Consider the following 21,700-nt stretch of genomic DNA (forward strand, 5'->3'; position numbering starts at 1 on the left):
TTCCCAGTGGCTTTAAGGGGCCTTCCTTCATGTCCTTGCCCACAGAGATTACTTGTTATGCTTAGAAGTGGCCCAACTGTAACAAAACCTATAGGGAAGCCAGGGAGAGCAAGGATTCTCCAAGTACATAAGAACACACCAACATCTGATTTTTCGATCACGGCTAACAGTGCACACAGTTGCGTGGGAGCAATGGGCTAGAAAGCAGGTAGTTACTGCTGTACTTTCCAGGCTGGGTGGAGAGGGGATTATGCTGAACCTCTAAAGAAGTATTACAGACATTAGCTCCCTCAGCAGTACAGGGAAACCGTAAGGGTATTATGCTTCTGCAATACAGTGGGCACATCTACACATGCAATTAAAGTGCCTGAATGTTACTGCGCAGTAAATTCAGGCATATTAAGCTTTGGCCATGTAAGGAACATGTCTACACATGTACCTGTCAGGAGTAAATTTACTTTGGATAGGAGCAGTTTAGTTCAGGGCTGCTAAGTTGCTTAGCACTTAGCACCATTTGCTAAGTTGGCATTAGCAAATGGTGCGTTAGACTAATTTAATGCGCAGTAATTGATGCACACAGGTAGGCAATGACACTTTACTGCACATTAGATTAGTCTAATGTTCAGTAAAGCATCTTGTGTAGACACACCCAGTCTCTCCCCCAGGGTGGTGAGTTGTGCAGCCTGCCAACAGGTGGACCCCAAATAACCCACTGTAGCCCTTGGATGCTTCCTGCATTAGTGAAATACATGCACATGTAGAGCTAGCATGCATCCATCTTGTTTTGTTCTGCCTTCCAGTGGATATTTGTTATTTTCTGGCCAAGTTATTGCCTCTTTCAAACATGCCTGGCTGTCATTCAGCCCCGGCGCCCAGTTAAGTCAATGGGAGCATCCACAAGCAGAATTTGGTCTTCAGATTGTTGTGAATTCCTTGTCTCAGGGAGTTGTCCCTTAGGAGTGAAATGCTGGCCCCAGCTAGAATAAACCCCACTTTCAGGAGTGACAGTCTATATTTATATTTTGCATAGTGAAGCTGTTTGGGTCATTAGCAAAAAACCCAGCAGCAGTCACCACAAGGACAAGGCTGGACTCATGCTTACAAAGCTGCAGCCTGACTTGAGCAGTAGGTACGGGTCATGGGTATTCCAAACAACATTTCTTGTGGGACTTCCTGCCAGTCAGTCCAGCCATGTCTATAGTGCCTCCCTGCTAAGCCTAAGACCATCACCAAGAAATAAGCCTTGCTTACTTGGTCTTGCTCTGGATGCTCCTGAATCTGGGAATTAGGTGAAGTAGACTGTGCCTTTCTCAAGCCACCTCATGGCATGGACTCAGCACCCACAAACTAAAGCTATCTGTGCCATCTACTCACTGGGTTTGGGCACCTGCAGAGTAGGAGCAAGTGGGCAGAACTTGTTTCTCAGCAGCTGTCCCAGGCTCAGCAAGGACGTGGTATAACTGGGGTCTTAATTTCTCTACACCAATTTTTAAGGTTATTTTAGGAACCTCTAAACACCTTTAAAAACTGGTGCCCTGTCCCTGCATTTCCCATGTGTGGAAGGAGGAGAAAATGTCATTTCTGTTATGTTGCTAGACTGTCATTTCTCCAGAGACCTAGTGCAAGAGCTGTCTCTTGCAATATGTCTGTACAGTGCCCTGGGGCTTCGATTTCAGGTGCTTCTATAACAGAAATAAGACAAAGAAGAAAGCACCAAATGTACATTTTTGTTCTTAAGCACTTTGGCCATTTAAAACAAACTAATTCAGAACAGACTTAAGACCAGAAAAAGAAAACTGAGATGAAATATTGGGAATGGATTTAAGGCCAGAGTAAAATTTTCTTTGATGAGTTGCAAATGCCTCCTGCTTAGGTTTAATGTATTAACTGGTGTTATGCCAATTCTCTAATTTGGTGTAATACAGAAAACTGCATAAGAAATAAACAAGCTAATGTGTACACAGCTGTATGTGGTTACTGCACCAGATGTATCTTCAATCTACACATAGATAAACAGATAAAAAGGAGGGTGGTGAAGCACTGGAATAGGTTACCCAGAGAGGTGGTGGACTCTACATCCTTGGAAATTTTCAAGGCCCAGCTTGACAAAGCCCTGGCTGGGATGATCTAGTTGGGGGTGATCCTGCTTTGAGCACAGGATTGGACTAGATGACTTCTTGAGGTCCCTTACAACCCTAATCTATGGTTCTCTGAGATCCACACGTGGTCTGCTGTTAGAGCTGTGGGGCTGATGGTCCCTTCCTTTTACTACTCGCTCTTCTGTGAAGATAGTTTTGGTGACTTTGTTCCTATAGCATTTAAGCTCCTCTTACTTTTCAGCAGTATAAATCAGAAATAACTCTACAGAAGCCATTCCCTGATGCAGGTGTCCTGATGCTGACGGCGACCACTGACCGGAAGGATGGACAAGAAGACAATCTGTGCTCCCGACTCCCTAAGCCTGGCCCCCAGAGCCCTGTAGTCACTCATGACATGGCCCAGACTACTCCTGGACGCATCATTTGTGTCCACATGGACGAGGACCAGGGGATAGTAATCAGAGGGCCGGATGAGGTTGGGAATCCTCGCAGTGATGTCCCGGATCCTGGCTCCAGGTAGGCAGCAAACCTCCCATGCCGTGGGATCTGGCTGACAGATAGGCCCCTCTGTGCCTCTTAGGAGGGAGTCACCCACCACAATGACCCAACATCTCTTCCTCCTTCTGCTCGGTTGTTGCTCAGCCTGCCTGGTGTTTGTGGCAGACATGTCTTCCCCTGCAGCTTCCTCTGCTGCATCATCCTCCAGTGCTGCCAGGGCTTCGTATCTGTTCCCCAGTTGTGTTGGGGAAGCAGTCACAGCCAGACGCTGTCTAGCTCTGGAGGTGACCATCCTCCACTCAGCTGTCCTGGGACTCTCCTGTGATGTCTCTGCGCTAGGTGTCTGGTCCTGCGGAGAATGAAAGTATCCATCAGTCTCATTCTCTGCAGCCCTGATCCCCTGCAGCCTGCTCACCTCTGCCTGTAGTTCCCTCACCTGCCCCAATACGGGCACATGTGGGACAGGCAAGGGAGCCCCCGGTCCCTACGATACCCCCAGGCATCAGATGTCCCACCAGGCAACCCCCACAGACAGGGGACGAGGGCACTGCAGACCCATCCAAGGGGTCTGTCTGAGCAGAGGCCCCACAGGAGCTCTGGGGCAGAGGCAGCAGTAGGACAGGGTCTCTGGCAGCGCTCAGTATCACCACCCCCATAGTAGCCCCCCTCCTCATTCACTTACCTGAAGTCTCCGTCAGAAGCTCCCATGTACTCCTACATGGTAGGTACTCCTGCCCATGACCTGCAAACTGCCTGCAAATTTCTCCCCTGTTGGCAGTCCCTGGTCACAGGCTCCCTGGTCTCCTGGGGAGTCTCCTTTTATACCCTTCCAGGCCAGGGCTGACTCAGGTCCAGGCAGCAACCCCCCAGCAATCAACACTCAACACTCACTCAGCAGTCAGCACTCACTCCCAGCTTCTCAGAGCACACCCCCCACCAAGAAAACAGACAGTCAGCCAAACCACAGGTACAGGCAGCTGGATCACTTATCTGTCCTGGGCAGGATCTAGTGCTTCTCTCCTCCTTCTTCCTCCCTCCTCTTGCCTCCAGCAACTGCCTGCAAACTGCTCCCCTGTTGGCAGTCCCAGTTCGCTGGCTCCCTAGTCAGCACTGGTTCCCACTCCCACCTTTCCTTTTGACCATGACTCTAAGGCAGTGGCTCTCAAACCTTTTTGTCCTCAAGGCACCCCTCATTGGACTCAAGGCACTGCTTATTGGATTCAACGCCTCCTCCATAACTTTTGTGAAATGAGTGGCACCCAACTTCAAAAATGAATGTCTATAATTACAGTGCTTAGTGGGGGTGGAGATAGTCAAGCAGAGACATGCTTGAACCAGCTCTCATCCACTTATCTTTTCCCACTTTGCTTATTTTTTCACACCTCATGGCACCCTTCAAAGGGTCTGATAGCACCTCTGGGTGCCACGGTGGCCTAGTTGAGAATCACTGCACAAGGGGTTATGCCTCTTCTGTCAGGGGTCAATGGCAGCAAAGGAAGAAACTGAGCTGTAGCCCCCTCACAGTCCCATACTTCTGCTTCGGGGTTCTGGAAAATGAAAATGAAGCCTTCCTCACTCACAAACTCCCAGCAACCTCAGGTCCATGGAACACAAAATACTATATTACCTGGAGATATGATATAGAGGGTCCAAGAGACATGGATTGAATTGTGCAGAGGTTGGACAAGGTGACCTCCCAAGGTCCCTTCCAACCCTCATTTTCTTTGATTCTATGACATCTGTGCATTTACACCCAAGAAAAAGAGCAACGTAAATCAGCGTATGTGTGGGGCACTCTTTCTGCCAGGTGTTGTTGGCAGCAGCAAAGTTTGGGTTCAAATCCTTAGACGTTCCTTTCAAAGTTAACAAATACACCAGTTTGGTTCTCTGTCTGGAAATCTGCAAGCACAAAATAAGTTTATGAAACAAAGCTCCTTTATTAACAAGAAAAATAACTTAGCATTGATTCATGGAAAACCAACGACAATAAATCATCAGTAGGCTCATACAAACAATAAGTAAACTGCTTGCCCCCACAGTATCTTTGGCAGTGGCTACACCTCTCTTTCTGGTGTCGACAGCTGATGAACAGATGTCTTTTCACTATCTCACTTTCCCCTTTCCTCTTTTGTGAGTGTACTTCACATGCAGTTTGGTAGTGAAGCCCAAGAACCTGGGAGTGAACTCAGGCAGGTCCACCTCCTTCCTCTCTCATGGAGGGGAAAAGGAAGGCTGCCTTACTTCAGTGGCAGGACACCATGCCATTACCTCAAGCCATGATGCCAAATCTTGTGCCATGCCCTTGTTGCACTACAACCTTTAATCACAAGGCCAGTGCCCTCACCTCTACATACTTTCACATCATGTCTGCAGACCTGCTTCTTCCACACCATCTTTCACAGCATTGCCACCTTGGCCCACAAGGCTAGATTCAGGACTTCCCGGCTCCCAACCCAGGAATAGTGATTACAGCTGTAGCAATGCCAGCTAAGGGCCAAATCCAGATCACTCATTTAGCTCATTTAGTTGGTCATTAGTTGGTATATGTTTTTGTGAGGCAAGTGGTATATAGGACATAGAGGATGTCCGGCAGAGTCTTTGCCACCAGGAATTCACTCCACCATATGCAATACAAATCTCTTTCCCCTTCTTTTTTAGAGTCCAGCTGTACCACCACCTGGCACACAAATGAGATTAGTTGTTTTGAACACTTATCTCAGAGCACATCAAGTAAATTCTTTTCCCTTTTAGTCACTGAGTAAAATAATGCTTTTTTTACTGCCAGAATTGAGATTAATTTTAACCAAAACAGTCAAAATAGTTTGTAAGCCTTGTAAATAAGACCTGGTCATTGTTTCATAAATGAATAACATGAAAGTGCTCTCCAGCTATGATCTTCACAGGGCCAAAGGGGCATGGTGAGCCCCAGAATTTCAAATAATGATTATCCTGCTCTTTAAGGGTCAGAACCCTTCGTCCACCACAAAATCCTCCATCACAGGGCCAGACTCCTGAGTAGTCAATGAGTGCCTCCACCTCTCTGTTTCTCAGATCCCATTTTGTTGGGTTGAAGCCAGCTCTGCAGGACTGCCATTTCCAGCATCACTGCACTACAACTGGTCACATCAGGTATTGCTAGGAAGGAAGCTCTTGCCTGCTGCTGCTTCTGACTCTGATGCTAATTGTATAGGCCAGCCATAGGCTTGGATATACTGTATTTACCTGAATCCAAGAAAACTCTGAATTCAAGATGATCCCCCACCCTATTAGATTCTATACATGAAAAAATTATTAGAAATTTCTTATAATTTTTCATGTATAGAATCTAATTATTGGAGGGTCATCATAAATTAATTCCCCCCACAGCAGCATGGAGGTAAGCAATGGGGAGGCAAGCAGCCTGACCCGACCCTTTGTCCCCCCGGCAGCTTGCTCACCTCCTGCCTCCCTCCCCCGTGCTTTCCCCATAGTGTCTAGCCCACCCTCCCCCTATACTTTCTCCTACACCTTCCCCCACCACTACTGTATGCTGTCCTGTCAGGTGGCTCTGCACTGGGTCCCTAGGTTTGCACTACTTGCCTCACTGGTCCCAGCCTCAGCAGGATAGCAGCAGGACTCTGGACCCAGGAAGCAGGAAAGGAATCAGTGTGGGGCTAGGGAGCAGCACAAGGCAATCAGCGGAGAGCCAGAGAGCAGTGCAGGAGCCAGCACTGCCTGCAGGTACTGCATTTTTATTGAATACTCAATTTGAAGACAAGGCTTCATTTTCCCCTTAATATAGAGGGAACCTCATCTTGGAATTGAGTCAATACAGTAGTATTATAATTATAATTGTTGTTGTTATTGCTGCTGCCATTATTTAGATTTAGATCCCACCTTTTCCAGAAAGGCTCAGGATGGCTTATATTAAAAGACAAACAACTCCCCAAACAACACCACAAAGTTTTAAAACTCCACCCCACCCACTTCTGCTTCCCTTCCTGTCACCCAGGAGAGCAAACCCTCTGGCCCATTCCATCTGTGCTTCTCAACTGCCACAGCACACAGAGGTGGTGGTGGCATGTATTTATATTCAAAAGTTTGTCTCAGCTTCATAGTCAATCTTCATTAAGAAAACCAAATTATTGTTGTTCTACTAGCCCCCTTAAGTACATGGAGCTAACAGAGGTGTAGACGCACCCAGTGGGATTTATAGACCCTAGGTCTCTGCATATAATGCATTCAGAAAGCTGGGTACTTAAGACCTCAGTTTGCATAAGCCAGCAAAGTTGTGAGCTATTTGTGCCAGGAAATGGATGGCAAAGAATGCATAGAACAGATGTGGGAACAAAGGCAGCTACCTAACTAGGGTTACCATACATCTAGGTTTACCCAGACGGGTCCTCTTTTTGGGTCCTCCCATCTCCGTCCAGGATTTTTATTTTAAATATCAGCAAATGTCCAGGATTTTCCTCTGCCTCTGCCCCACCAAGAAGCTGCTTGGGGCTGGGGGCAGCAGGGAAAGGTGATTGGAGGCAGGGCATCATGGGCTCTGCACGTGAGCCCAGCAGGTGCAGACAGGTGTGTGTGTGTGCATGTGTGTGTGCGAGGGAGCTGCATGGGCAGCAGGGTTGGGGAGGCAGGGGGCTGCAGGTCAGGAGTGAGGGGCATTGTGGTATAGGGCTGGGAGGCTAGGGGGCTGTGGGCCAGAAGTGAGGGGTATCAGTAGGGACAGGGGGGCTGTGGGTTGGGAGTGAGGGGCACCAAGATGGTCTGGGGGGCCATCAGGGTGGATCATGGGTGAAGGGCATCAACAGGGCTGGGGAGGAGGGCTGTGGTTTGGGAGCGAGGGGAAGGGGCAGGGCACGAGCATATCACTGAACCCCCACAATCATATACCTTCTCCCACCATTCCCCCCACAGGTATTCTCCTTTTTAAAACTGAAAATACGGTAACCCTACCTAACTCTAAACCAGAGAGAGGCACCAATCCAAGCTCCAAATTCCCTTCTGGAATTAGGTGCCTGAAGCAAGCCAGCACTACTTCACAAAGTAAAACCAAAGGAGAGAGACACCTTCCTCATTACAGCTCGGGGCCTTGTTACACGTTGCCCTTTGAGTTGCTGGAAGGGTAGTAGACTTGGTGCCAGAACTGCCCCTGGGCAGTAGAGATCAGGGAGTGGAAAGTTTGTCCACACAGAACAGGAGGGTCAGGGAGAGGACACTGCAACCTGGGATGCTGGAGGACTGCAACTTGGGTGGCTCATCTGTGGGGAGTTAATGGAACCCGTGAATGAGATACAAGATGCAGATGAGCAATAAATCTGCCCTGCCCTGAAGTGGTGTAACTTTAAGCACACTTCAGGAGGTTTAAACCTAGTTTTAAGTGCTATTATGTGGACAATCCAGGGGTCAAGAGCTCCAGTAGCTGCCGAAAATTAATGTGTAACAAGGCCCTTACTGTGGGGTAAAAGCAGAGAAACTGATACTTCAGTGCCTGGGAGCTCAACGGACAGACCTGTTTGCAAATTCCTCACTCTGCCTTGTTTTGACTGAGGCCTTAAATCCAGGTCTCCCACATCCCAGGAGAGCTACCAGATTATTTAGTAACCATTCACTGGAGCAGGGCCTTGCACATCACTCTTCCTCAAGCCAGGTGGATGCTATAACCAATCTCTGTCTTGCCTCCTCATATGGCTCAATGACTGTTTTAAATAAAGCAGAACAACTTGAGCAGGAGATACTGAGAGCACTTAGCACATAGCACTTAGTGCAGACAGGAACTGTTTAATAATGTGCGAGCTGACTGGTTACCCCCCAAAAGTCGCCTTGTGTATTGTGTACTTAATTGTGTCAGTAACCATGACAACTCATGGGCATCTTCTAACATGATGTAATGTCCTGGTACAGGCAAGCCCAAAGTCTCAATACAGAGCAGTATAACGCACTCCCTTTCCCAGAAGGATAACCAGTCTGCCTCAAAGGATATCCCCACCCTCTGCTGGGTCAAAAAGCCACAGACTTCTGGAAATGAGAGCATGAGAAAACAGTTAGCTCAGCTGTTCCTTCCACCTTATTAGCTGGAATTAATTGCTCGCATCTTCCTACATTCAAATAGGTAGGCAACCAAACTCCTGGTCTATGCCTTTGCCTGTGTAATTTGTCATTCTTGCAATCTCCTCTTTACACCACAGTCCGGAGATCAAGTGCTCAGACCATGGGAGCTCAGCTCACTGGGTCACAGCCCAGGCGCAGCAGTTGCTGGTCCACTTGTGAGCAGCCACCACTAGATCCCAAGGTTTTGACCAAGGCTCTGCAGAAGATTTCATTTTCTGTTTTTAAGACCCAACCTCTTCTAGATCCACTTTAATTCATCAAAGCTTCATTCTCACCTTCACAGATGTTTTCAGCAGCTGCATCCTGTCTACCACTAGCACCTTTGACTCTCTCTCTTTTGCAAGAGAGAGATGGGATTTATGCAGTTATGAGATGGGAATCCTAGAATCCTAAATGCTTATCTTGGCTCAACAATTGACTCTCTGCATTGCCTAGGGGGACACTTCCTGTCCATCCCAGTCTCTCCATCTGTAAATTGTGGATAATATTTGCCTCTGTAGGATTAGGCTTGGAGGAATCATGGCTAGACCTAGTCTGGAATTTTCCAGTGAAACAGGTTTTCAATAGAAAATACTGTTTTATCAAAACCCAACACTTTGTAGGAACATGCTCTTTTTCCTGAAACTTTCATATGAAAATATTTCTTAGGTTTCAGATAACATCTCTAGTCAAAACTAGTCAGAGACTGAAACAGCAATAGCCTGATGGTCATGGGAGTTACCCAACAGGTGATGTGGGTCTCCCACCATCCCAGTTTACCACCAATATTCAAAAGATAACCATATCACTTCATGTTATTTTGGAAATCATGAACAAGTGTACAGGGTGGGAAAACTGTTTCCTACCCAATTTTAATTATTAGTTAATATTTGTTAAGTGCTTTGAAGCTATAAATTAGTATACAAGTAAAATGTCTAGCTTTTTCAATTTGGTATTCAGTTCCCTTATGAGTTGGGTACCTAATTCCTTTACCTATTTTGGAAATACTATCCTATATTCAGAAGCAAAGAATAATAGTTTCAGTTTAATATGGAATCAAAATAAAACTAAGATATAAATATGGTATTTTGATTTGCACACAGTACTTTTAAACAAAACATGCATTAGGTTCCAGTAAGCAATGATGAGGCAGACTTACGATTTCCCAGAATACACTTAAAGTTGAATTATATATATGGTGCTATCAAGACAGAGATATTTGGAGAAATAAATTTTTGAGAGATTATTTGACATCATATACTGTATGTGCTTCTCATCCACCAACACAACTGTCTAAAAGGCTAACATAAATTTTATGAGTTTAACATCCTCCCTTTGCCTTTTTTCTTATAAGTGCCAGCAGAATGTAACATTTAGCCAAATAGTTATATAAATATAACTATTTATAACCTAGCAGCTATTACAATGATATCTTTTTTTATTCTAACATCTTGGAATATTTCAACCAAAAGAAAGCAGATCATATTTTATGGCGTTTTGTTTCACACTTCTAACTACCATGAGATTTGAAAGATATTAATTATAATGTTGTCTTGGACGTTGTTGAATTTCATCAAAGTTTTCTCTCTTTAGTCAGAAAGGGCACCTATACACATGCCAGACACTAGCTCTGATGCATGCTAATTAGCATACAATGGAGCAGACTCGATTAACCAAGTCTGCTGGAGTGTGCTAATTAGTGTGCTATGGCACACTTGGCAGCACATGTATTCAGCATCCCCACATTTCAAAATGGTGATGGGGTGTTTTAACTAAAGCTCATTGAGTGAGCTTTAATTAAAGCACCTCCACTGCCATGTTGAAGCACAGGACACCGAATACACAAGATACTGTGGGCGCTTTAATTAAAGCAGCTCCCAAGAGCCGCTCTAATTAAAGTGCCTCTCCCCCTATTCCAGAGCATGTGTAAAGACACCCACAGAGAGTGATGTTATATCCTGTAAGTAACTCATAGGAAGCTGGGAGGAAACTGATTAACAGGAGGAGTTAATGCCTTTTATCGTTTTAATTACATACAGGATCTCAGATCCAACCCTTGTCCTGAACTTTTTAGGAAATCACACCCATATTTTGGGAACTGGGCGCATCTCTGATTAGTTCCTCTGTGCTAAGTCTTGTTTTCACTATTCTCTCACTCTTCTACTCTCCCACATATTTTTTTTCATTTACTGGTTGTATCTGCCACTAAACAAGACTATCAGCTTTTTGGGGCAGGGTGTTTCTTTTTACTACTACTGTATAAATGCCTGGCATCACAGTAACCTCAGCTCAGACAGGAGCTTCTAGATGTTGCTGTAACAATAATCTAGCAGTGTTGCATACACGCTATCAGGGGGGTGGCAGAAAAAGCCATGCGCCTTTACCAGTGCTGATGAGTTAGTAGGTTACCTGGTTTATTCCTGGGAGACTTCACAGGTAACATCACTCATATTATTGGTATAGTTGGGCTAGAGAAAGAAATGCATGGGCTCTGATTTAGAAGTGAGAAGAGCACACACTGATTCACTGATATATTATAATGTAACCTAGTTCTTTTTTTTTTCTGTTGAGTGGTTTTAGAGGGTACATTATTCAGAAGAGGAATAAAATTCTACCTTGGCCCATTTCACCTTGCATGAATTCCAATATATGGAGAGAAAATTAATTCAAAAAGACCAATAAGAGCAATAAAAGCTTAGTGTATCAGGCAGGAGGCTCCTTCTGTTTTGAGACCATGATTTATTCTAACTTGGTTTGAGCTCCTGGTTCCTTTATGTGACTCCCAAGCTTGCAGGACTCCTGGATTCTACCATAAACTGTGAAAATGTGTCTATTAATTTTAATTAATGGGAAATTTGCATTTTAATAGAGGTGATGATGGAGCCCTAAAGCTACAGAAACAATTGCAAATTGATTCGATGAAATAGTGCCAAGTTCATTCACATTAATGTGTTTAGCTTCATTTGTAAAGGGCTGATAAATGTTGTTCTCGTGGGGCTAAGTGCTGGCTGTCAGGCCCATCCTACAGTTAAGTAGCACACAAGGCATCTCCTCCTGATGCCAGTGACAAGGGAAAATGTGGTCAGGGAGATCTCTACACCCTTTTTGATAGAGTGGACTGAACATGATTCTTAGTTTTGTATTGCCAGGGTGAATCAACATAATGATCCATTCTGAAAACGCAGTACTAACAAAATAGCAGGTAATGCATAGCTCTGTTGGCTTGAGGATATATCCTATTGGATATATATTTTATTGCTGGGTACAGACCTGTGAAGGGGAATTTGCTTGGCCAGGATGAAATAAAGCTCTTACTGTCTAATAGCAAATATGCTATTGTGTCCTATTTAAAATTAGTTACCATCACATACAGGCATTCTGATTATAGCGGTGAAATCAAAGCCACACTTGATTAGTTATGGGGTTCTTGTGCATCTCCCTGACATACTGAGATTATTGAAACAGCAATTTTAAACTGACTCTTGAAGATCCCATGGGATAGATCCCATGTGGATTTGGTCCGTGGGCCTTGCCCACACAATCTTGATCCAGCCTCACACCACCCTAGTCCAGCCATGTACTGCTCACCTACTGCATCCAGCCGCACATCGCCCACCTACCAGAGCTGAGCGTGTGGTGGCACAATCTGGTATGCAGGGCCACATTATCCAGCCCACAGGTATGAAAATTTGGCAGCGCTTGTCCTCCTCTGCCAAACTCCTAGATCTAAGTGGCTCTATGGGCTGCATCTGGCCCACAGACTGAGAACTGAGTCCCCCTGACCTAACCCAAAATGTAGCTCACAGTTGTGTCCAACCTTCTCAAGTGAAACCCCGTTTCTCTCTCTTTATCTCAGCAGCTTCAGCTAGCAGAACTTCCACGGCATAGAGCATTGTACTCTGCATGTTGCGAAAACTTTTCCAACTATGAAAGTACTTCATTTTGATTTATTAGAAATGGAATTTCAGGATTCTACTATACTTGGTCTTGATCCAAAAAAAATCCCCAAAACGCATGTACTTCTATTTCTGGGCACACGTCAGCCTGCATTCCTGTAAAGAAGACTGAAGAATTAGTAAATATTTTGAGCTGGAGAATTATTTATGAAGTGCAACACAGAGTAACATGACAGGAAATTATAAGACACTTCAGTTTGTTACATAGACAGGAACATTATGTGTTTTCCTGGCTCTTCCACTGATTCAGAGTATATTAGATACATTTTCTGTCTCCTGATGACCTATAATAAATATAAAAAGAGCTATTTAGTTTTTCCCATTATACAAACAAACAAAGTTTATGACCAATGATATCACAACAAAGTCCTAGTAATTTGACTCATCTATTTAGTGATATCACGACAAAGTCCTAGTAATTTGACTCATCTATTTAAGTGTGCAGGATGTTATAAGTACTGTCCTTCACTGGCAGCCACTGGTCTTGGGAGACCATGGAGACTGTGCATTTGGTGGGTTACTGGGTAACACCACAGCTTCCTGAGTGACTGAGAAGTCTGATGTGAGGCAAGAAGACCCTCCAGCAAGTTGCACATACAAACTTGGTTGAGTTTGTGCCAGCATACTGAATACCGTCTTGTCTTGCCTGCTTCTGATGTCTCTTCATCATTGACCATCTTGAAGCAACATAGGCCCTGCTCCATGGTGGCTTTCCGCTCACAGCAGTCCAAAGCAACTGATTCCCATCTTTGGCCATCAATGCACAACTCATGAAGGTTTTTCTTGCGGGCATCAACAGAACAGAGTTTGGGTCATCCAAATTGGTGTTTGCCAGTGGTCAACTCACCCAAATCCTTTGGGATTTGGCCATTGCTCATATGATTCACATGTGCTAACCAACACCAACAAAGGCATCTCTGTCTCAGGAGCACAGACATATCTGGGTATCTTACCAGAACAGTGAAGCTGGAGATTTTGTTTTATACCCAGGATACAGTGGAGATAAAGAAGATGAAAACTGTTTGTTTTTCTTTCTTCCTTGGCGTACGGAGTCCACATTTCATTGCCATACAATAGAAAGCTAAGTACATAAGTGCTGCAGATGGACATCTTTGTCGATATAGTGAGTGCTCTGTTTTTCCAAATTCTCTTTTGAAGTTTAGCCATGGCGTTGTCTGCCTTTCCAAAGGGAGTGTTACTTTCAGCTTCCAAGCCAAGATTTTGCTAAATGGTGGAGCCCAAGTGAATTTTTCAGTCACTTTCAGGCTTTCATAATTTTTTCTAACTTCTGGAAGGGTGGTCAACTTGTTGACCCATGACTACTGTCTTCTTCAGGCTAATGGTCAGACAGAAATCATCACAACCACAAGAAAAGCAATCCATGAGACTCCGCAGTCCTGCTTCTGAATGGCTAATAATTGCTGCGTCGTCAGCAAGGAGCATTTCATGGACAAGAACCTCCTGGGTTTTAATTTTCACTTTGAGGCGAGTGAGGTTAAAGAATTTCCCGTTGGATCTGGTCAGAAGGTATATGCCTTCCGAAGTGTCATTGAATTCATATTTGAGTAGGACAATGAAGAAAATCCCCAAAAGCGTTGGAACTAGGACACAGCCTTGTTTGACATCTCTCTTGATTTTGAATTCTTTCAAATGCGACCCATTGAAGCACACGGTTCCATGCATATTGACGTGGAAGGACTTGATGATGCTCTAGAGCTTAGGAGGGCAGCCAATCTTCTTCAGGACTTGAAACAAACCATCTTTGCTGACAAGCTCTAAAGCTGATGTATGAGATCAACAAATGCTATGTACAGAGATTTCCTTTGTACACGGCACTTTTTTTGTAGCTGTCTCAAGGAAAATATCATGTCCATTGTGGATCTACCAGAGCTGAAACCACATTGAGGCTCAGGGTAGACTGTCCATAAGTGTCTGCAGTATGACTTTGGCAAACAGCTTCCCAATGATACACAATAAGGATATACTGTGATAATTATTGCAGTCACTCATATCACCTTTGTTTTTGTACAGAGTGGCTATATTTTCATCCTTCATGTTTTGAGAACTTCACCTTCTCTCCATACATATTAATTCATGTAGATGGAGGAGAAGGAAGGATTTCCTGTACTTAATAATTTCATCCGGTACACAATCTGCACCTGGGGCTTTATCCCAAGCAATATGATCAATGGCTTTTTCTTCTTAGTTTACGGCATGGTCATGGTCACGTGCTGTCAGGGTTGAGAGGTCTTCAAGTGTGTCAGGAGGGAGTCATGGACCACATTTTCATGAGAGTGGAGTTCTGAGTAATGTTTAACCCATCTGTAAGGAGAAGAAGAAGATGCTGATACTGCCAGGGAGCAGGCAGGAGCCAGCAAAGCAAAAGAGAGCTCCCCAGCAGCCGAAGAGCTGAAGAAGCATCGCTGGGAACACGGTGCCGGAGCTGAGACAACTTCAAAGAGATTGAGGGCTAGTCAGGAGAAGTCAGCTGAGCCCCTTTGAAAAAAAAGGACAAACTTTTCCTTTTAATTTCTATAGTCTAAAGAACGAGCCGAGCTGATGACTAAAGAGAACTACAGGTTCTAGAGACAGAAGGGCTTCTACTCATTTTGTTGGTTATCCTTATTTCCTTTTCCTACTTTTGATAAAGACTGAACATTGTACTTACCTGAGGCTGATGAAGCTGTCTGTTAGTATTTGGAGATGTACATCCATCACTCTAGGCAGGGAGAGATCTGAGGTACCTAGAGAAAAAAAGAAAAAAAAATCAATAAAAGATAATAAAGACAGCGAGCACTATGAGTTTTAATAATAAGAACTTCTGAATTTTCAGCATCACTGAGTTGTGTTACAAGAGTTCAAAGCCACAAGAAAAACCAACCTTGGTCCTGTTGTTTAGCAGTGTTTAAAATTCAACCCTCCCAATAGAAATCCTTTTACATCAAGATGTGGCAGGCGAGAGTTGGGATCACCACTAAGATAACCCTGTAACTGAATATTTTTTTGTTACTTGAGACCTAATCTTGAAGGCTGTGGCTAGCTATACCATTGAAAAATTAGACTGACAACCTCACACCATCAATCCATCTACTTAGTGCAGTCATTAATGACTTCACCTTTGGAGGATTTTAAAGGAGCAGTCTTGCTCGGAACATGCCCGAGAGTTTTCTTGATGCCCCCATACAGTGCTTGTGTGTTGCCCCTAGAGACTGTCAGCAACTTTTTTAATACTTTCAAAAAGTTCTAGCCAAAAATGGTTTGCACAGCATCTCACAATATGTTTGACCTTTTGCTGATTCTCTCAAAGCACCTGCAAGTTGGAGTGGCTAGGGTCACACTTATATTTACAGAGAGCTGACCATTTATTTTCTATGAGTAGAAACATTTCAGAAGAGTTCTCTTCAAACCAGTCATTTGAGCTGTGATGCAAGATACGACAAGAGTCCAAGGCAGTTTGATAGATGGCTGCTTTGAGCTGAACCCATTTCTCCTCAACAGTATTACTCAGCTTAAGAGATGATAGAGCCATAGAGAGAGTTTTGATGTATTGATATGATGTGTCTTCAGCTTTCAGTCATGTGGCATTTATTTGTAGCAAGGGGAGTTTTTTGCTCTTGTATAATTTCCCAGGATGCAATATGACTTTAGTGCATACCAATGAATGACTAGTATCACAGTTTCACGATGATTTCATCGCAGAAGTTTCATGAGTGGGTAATATTCGGATCAAGTTGATGCCAGTGTCTAGAAATGGATGGTATCAAGATACTTTGCATTGAGGTTTCACATTGAAGAAAGACTTTGTTATATATAGCTCATTGCACGAACATAGCTTGAGCAAACATCCGTTTTCATTCATTTTGCTGACACCACTGGTGCCCAAACAGTGAGGCCAGGCAGCGTGTTCAGCACCAATCCTTGCACTGAAGTCTACAAGCAAAAGGATTTTTTTCATTAGGTGAAATAATACCAATTAAGGCACTAAGCTCATGGTAGAAGTGGTCCTTTGATTTGGATGAGGTGGTGAGAGTTGGAGTGTATGCATATACAAGACTGACAGGACCAGAGGCAGCAGTGGGTCGAAGCACCATTAATCTTTTGGAGCCTTTGTCTGGGGGTCCTATTGCAGATGACAGTTTATTTTCGACCGCAAAGCCAACAGCGTGCTCTTTGATTTCTTTAGGCTGTTTACCACATCAGAATAAGATGTAGTTCTTTTTTTTCAGGATGCCAGTGCCTGGTAGTCCAGTCCCTTGTAGAGTGACAGTATTGACATTCAGTATCAGCAGTTCTGCATCAATGAGTGCAGTTTTGCATACATTGTCAATGGTTTGGAGGTTATCGGATATACCCAGGGTCATTGTACATACATTCCAACTTCCAATCTTTAGGATTGAAAGTTTGTCCTCATTTTTTTGTAGTAGCTAATGATGCATGATAGCAGTCTGCTTTCAAGTTGAATCTCATAGCTCCAAGCACCCATTCAAGCAGCAGACTGTGGCAGGAAAAAACCTTATTGTCTGGGGACTGCCCAGCTTGAGGTGGGCAGTAGTTTTCTAATGAGGTGTAATGACTTCCCCTGCCATGGAAGACAACCCCTGGCATGTGGATCTATGCCAATTGATCCATGGCTTATAACCATGGATCCCATTTGAATCCCATTTGTTTCAATGCATTGGTGAAGCTGGAGTAACCTCTCTGGGTGCAAACGCCTGGGCATTTTTGAGGTGATCAAGAGCTGCCCAAGTGTCAGTACCACCCTTTTGACTTTGCTGACTTATCCACTGGAAAGGTAGAACCAATATGATGTGGGGCAGGGAAAGTTGTAGGAGCTTCCATAATTGCCTACCCAATTTAGGGGTTCTACTCCAGATTTTCTTTCTGGGTTTACTCATTTAGCCTTCACCTCTCTAAAGGCAATCCACGAGGCGGTGGGTGTGGTTACTGTCATCTTCTTCTGCCAGCTTTGCCATTGGGAAATATCCTCTTCCACCGCAGCTGTTGTTGTGATGACCAGAGGACAGCTCTTAATGATGAGAACTGTCTCCCCTTACTAAGTTCAGCCCACTGGCAAAAGCGATTGCCCAAGCTGTGGCACATGGAGCCATTAGTAAGAGCTGGATGCAAATGAGGATCAACGATCCCAAATCACCTTAACAAGGTGCTGCTGTTTGAGATACAAAGGTTCTGCCACTCCTCAAATACCCCATGCACCTCAGCCAGTACCATGGATTGCAACTCTACCTCACATTTCACTTCAGACCTTTGGAAAAAAAAGAACAAAGCCTCCTCCTGAGTGAGAAAAACAAACCTGTAATGAAAGACGTTTGCAATGTTACACAGCAAAACAGTATGTGCTATAATAATAGTAACAATGATTAATATTTGTCTGATAGTAAAGCACAGAGCCAAAAGGCATTCATGACCCTTTTTTATTAGTTTTGCACCATATCCATTTCTGACCCCCCAGAAGCTGACGATCAAAATTAAGAAGATGGATAAAGGTAGGAAAACAGAAATGTTATTATCCTCATTTACTCTGATGGATGAGGAACTCCAGTAGTAAACTGTCTCCAGTCTAATACTTTCTCTGTCAGTGGGTGTGTCTACATGTGTGCCCAACCGCACAGCTGTTACTGCACAGTCATTTAGTACTTGCTAAAGCAAGACATGAAGGTATTGCTAAAGCAAATACTAAATGACTGCACAGTAACCACCATTACTGCGTGGTTCTGACAGTGCATGGGCCATTTCCAACTACTGCATCATAGCAATGAGATATGGCACAGTAGCATTGGTGTCAGGGTTCATGTCTGCTGATGCTATGTCGCTGTAGTGACAAGCTCATTGCTACAGTGATGTAGCACGTGTAGACATGCCTAGTATTGCCTACTGCCATCTCCCCTTTACCAGTTTTTTACCTTCCTTACAATGCTAGTACTAATTCCCATCTTCTCCATCTTGACTATTAATTCCCATATAGCACCATATTAAATGCTTACTGAAGTTTAGATAGGTCATATTTATATCATCATCTTTCTTAAGTACCACACCATGTCTTCAGGGTTGAGTTGCCCGAGCTAGCTTTAACTGAGCTAGCCTTGAGCATTATAGCCCTGGCACAATGGAGCTTCAAATGGGCTAGCTTTGCCTTGCTTGTCAGCAGGATAAGTTAGCCATCATGGAGTTCTGTGCTGATACAGACAGTCTGTTTCTGGTACCTGAACCAACTTGTTCAAAGCTAGCTTGAGTATCTCTACACTCAGCTGCAGTTTGCGGTATAGAAACAAGTTAGTCTGATGCAATATGCCTTTGATAAATTCATGTTAGATTTCATCCCATTTCCTATTCACCTTCATGTCTTTATTCTTTCTTTCAAAAGTTATTATTATGCGATTCTAGGTTTCCTGTTCATTCAAGTCTATCAACTCCTCAGGCAAGTTGACTTCATTAACTAGTTTCCTCTGTTAATCAAAGTTTGTCAAAAACTTTAGTCACAACTTACTTTTGCTTATCCTTCCATTTAATTTAATTTGAAGCACCCCTATCACTTCATCCACAGTTATTTTATACAACCAGATTGCTTAAGTCTCAAGTCATCAGATTTTAATCATAATATGCAAAGACATCAATTTAATGTTAGAGTTGGCATGACTTTAACATTAGATATGAGAATCATAAGTACATCATATCTAATCTGGTCACTAGTCAGATAAATCAGGCATTTGTCTTACAGCAGTAGAACACTTCTGGAAAAGGCACTACCCAGGGGACTGTCTACATGAGATGCTTAACTGAGTAGTTTACTGAGCAGTAAGCATGTGTATCTACACGTGCATATGCTTACTATGTAGTAAACCTTGCTAATCATGAGTAAATGTTTTACCTGCTAATGCAAATAGCAAATTTACTTTCAATTAGTAATGGCACGGTACTGCTTGTGTAGACACCTTACAGGGAGCAAATCTGCTCCCAGACAACCATCCACCAAGGAGCGGGAGATTGCTCCCTGCCCCTGGGAGCTTCCTGCTGCCAGGGTGGGCTCTGCCATTGGAGCCTGACCCTCTCCTGCAGCTCTTCCCAAGTTTTCTGCCCCTGATCTGGGAGCCAGGAGCTCCCTGCTGCCAGGGCAGGGGGACATTGTCTCCGCTCCTGGCAGCAGGCAGCCCCCACGGGCAGGGTGTAATGTCCCAGCTCTGGCCAGGAGACAGCTGTCTCCTGGCCTGGTGCTCCGTGCTAGCCCCTGGGCTAGCACCCGGGGGGGGCTAGAGTTCCCTCAGGTGGTGGCAGGGGCTCATTGAGGTCCCAGGAAGCTGGAGCAGCTTGCTGCCATTAGCAGGAAATCTACTTCTGCCTCCCTGCATGAGTAGACACCTGCCCAGCTCACAAGTAGTTTACTTGTGAGTAAACTGATCCCAGATCAAATGAATGTGTATACACACCCAGTAAGTGTAATGTATATGGAGAAAAAATTCTTGCCTGACTCCTTTGAGAATCCGCTGACGCTCTGAAAAATGGTATTTGATTACTTTTATTTTAGCCTGCAGACTTATAAATATTATTGGTTGTAATACTACCAAGCTTCAGTGTTTGGTTCTAATACCTTCATTTGGCTGTAAATTCCACATGCAAGATACATCTCATGCATAGAAGTGTTTCTTATTTTAATTTGACTTGCATCTATTTATCATTAACTTATCTGGTTCACTGTCTCCTATTGTCAGAGTTTTGAAAGAAGATATGGTACTGATGAATTTTCAGTATTCCCTAACCATGTTCATCAGCATAATACATTGCTCATATAGCATACTACTTCACATAGCATTTGTCATTCATATGGAAAATGTAAGAAGGTTTTACACTTATTTCAGAAACAGGAAAAGGGCGGCATAGATGGACTAATTTACTTCCCCAGAGTCATTCATGAAATCAAAAGCAGAGATCTTGTCTCTTGGTCTAACACTTGGTTCATTAGATTATTTCAGTTGTGCACTGAAAAGAAAGTGCATTTCTGGCAAGTTTAAAACAAGTTTAAAATTGAAAAATTGAAAAATTCCAACCAGTTCCAAACCTGAATGGAAAACTAAGGACTTTTTTTTCTTTTCTGTAGATATTTTATCAGTTATGAAATATCTACAGAAAACAAAAAAAGTCTTTAGTTTTCTATTCAGGTTTGGAGCTGGTTGTAATTTTTCGATTTTAAACTTTAAATGTATCTATATATTAGTGGTGTTTCATTTTGATCATGGAACTGTATGGATTTGGGGTTACTTTTTAAATCTGAAAATTGGGGATTTTTTTATCAGAGCCACAGAATCCCAGGTCCGTATAGCCAGTTTGTTCCTTCCTTTCTCCTCTTCTCTCCACTTAACCAGGAGAGGAGTTGTTAACTGGGAGAAGATGTGGGAACAGAGAGGATGGCGCTATAGAGAAACCTGGCTGATGAACTCATCTTTGTGAGAGGGAGTAAGCATTTATAATTCAGAGGAGCATTAAGACTGCTCCAAATTATGCCAGAGGCTATTTCAGCTCTAGGATCAGGGGGATCAGGAAGATAACTCACTCTACCTTTCATAAGAATATAGGTGCCGTGCTGGGCTACCTAGCCCAGTACCCTGTCTCAGGCAGTGGCAAGCAGTGGATGCTTTAGAGGGAGAGTCTACGTACAGGGCACGTCTAATGTAATCCATCCTCTGTCATACAGTCCCTGGCATCGGTCATCATTGGTTTAAAGATGTCAGAGGACACATCCCCGACTGTTCTATTTAATCGTTCCCAGTGGACCTGTCCTTCATGAATCTGTCTATTCCCTCCTTGAACCTACTTATACTCTCTGCCTCCACAACCTTCTGTGGCAATGAATTCCTCACCTTCCTAGCCAGATATCTCATCACTATTCAGACACAACTGGAGATTGATCACCTGGTTTTTGTGGTTGTACAAACATATTTAAAAAATATATTTTTTCATATAACCTGTTAAAGTTTCCTTTTTCAGAACAGTCAGATGGGAACATGTACAGGGTCCTTCCTAGTGCCTATAGGTGATGTTCATGCCCTTGATAGAGCAAGG

This window comes from Alligator mississippiensis, chromosome 1 (assembly GCF_030867095.1).
Source record: "Alligator mississippiensis isolate rAllMis1 chromosome 1, rAllMis1, whole genome shotgun sequence".
NCBI lineage: Eukaryota > Metazoa > Chordata > Crocodylia > Alligatoridae > Alligator > Alligator mississippiensis.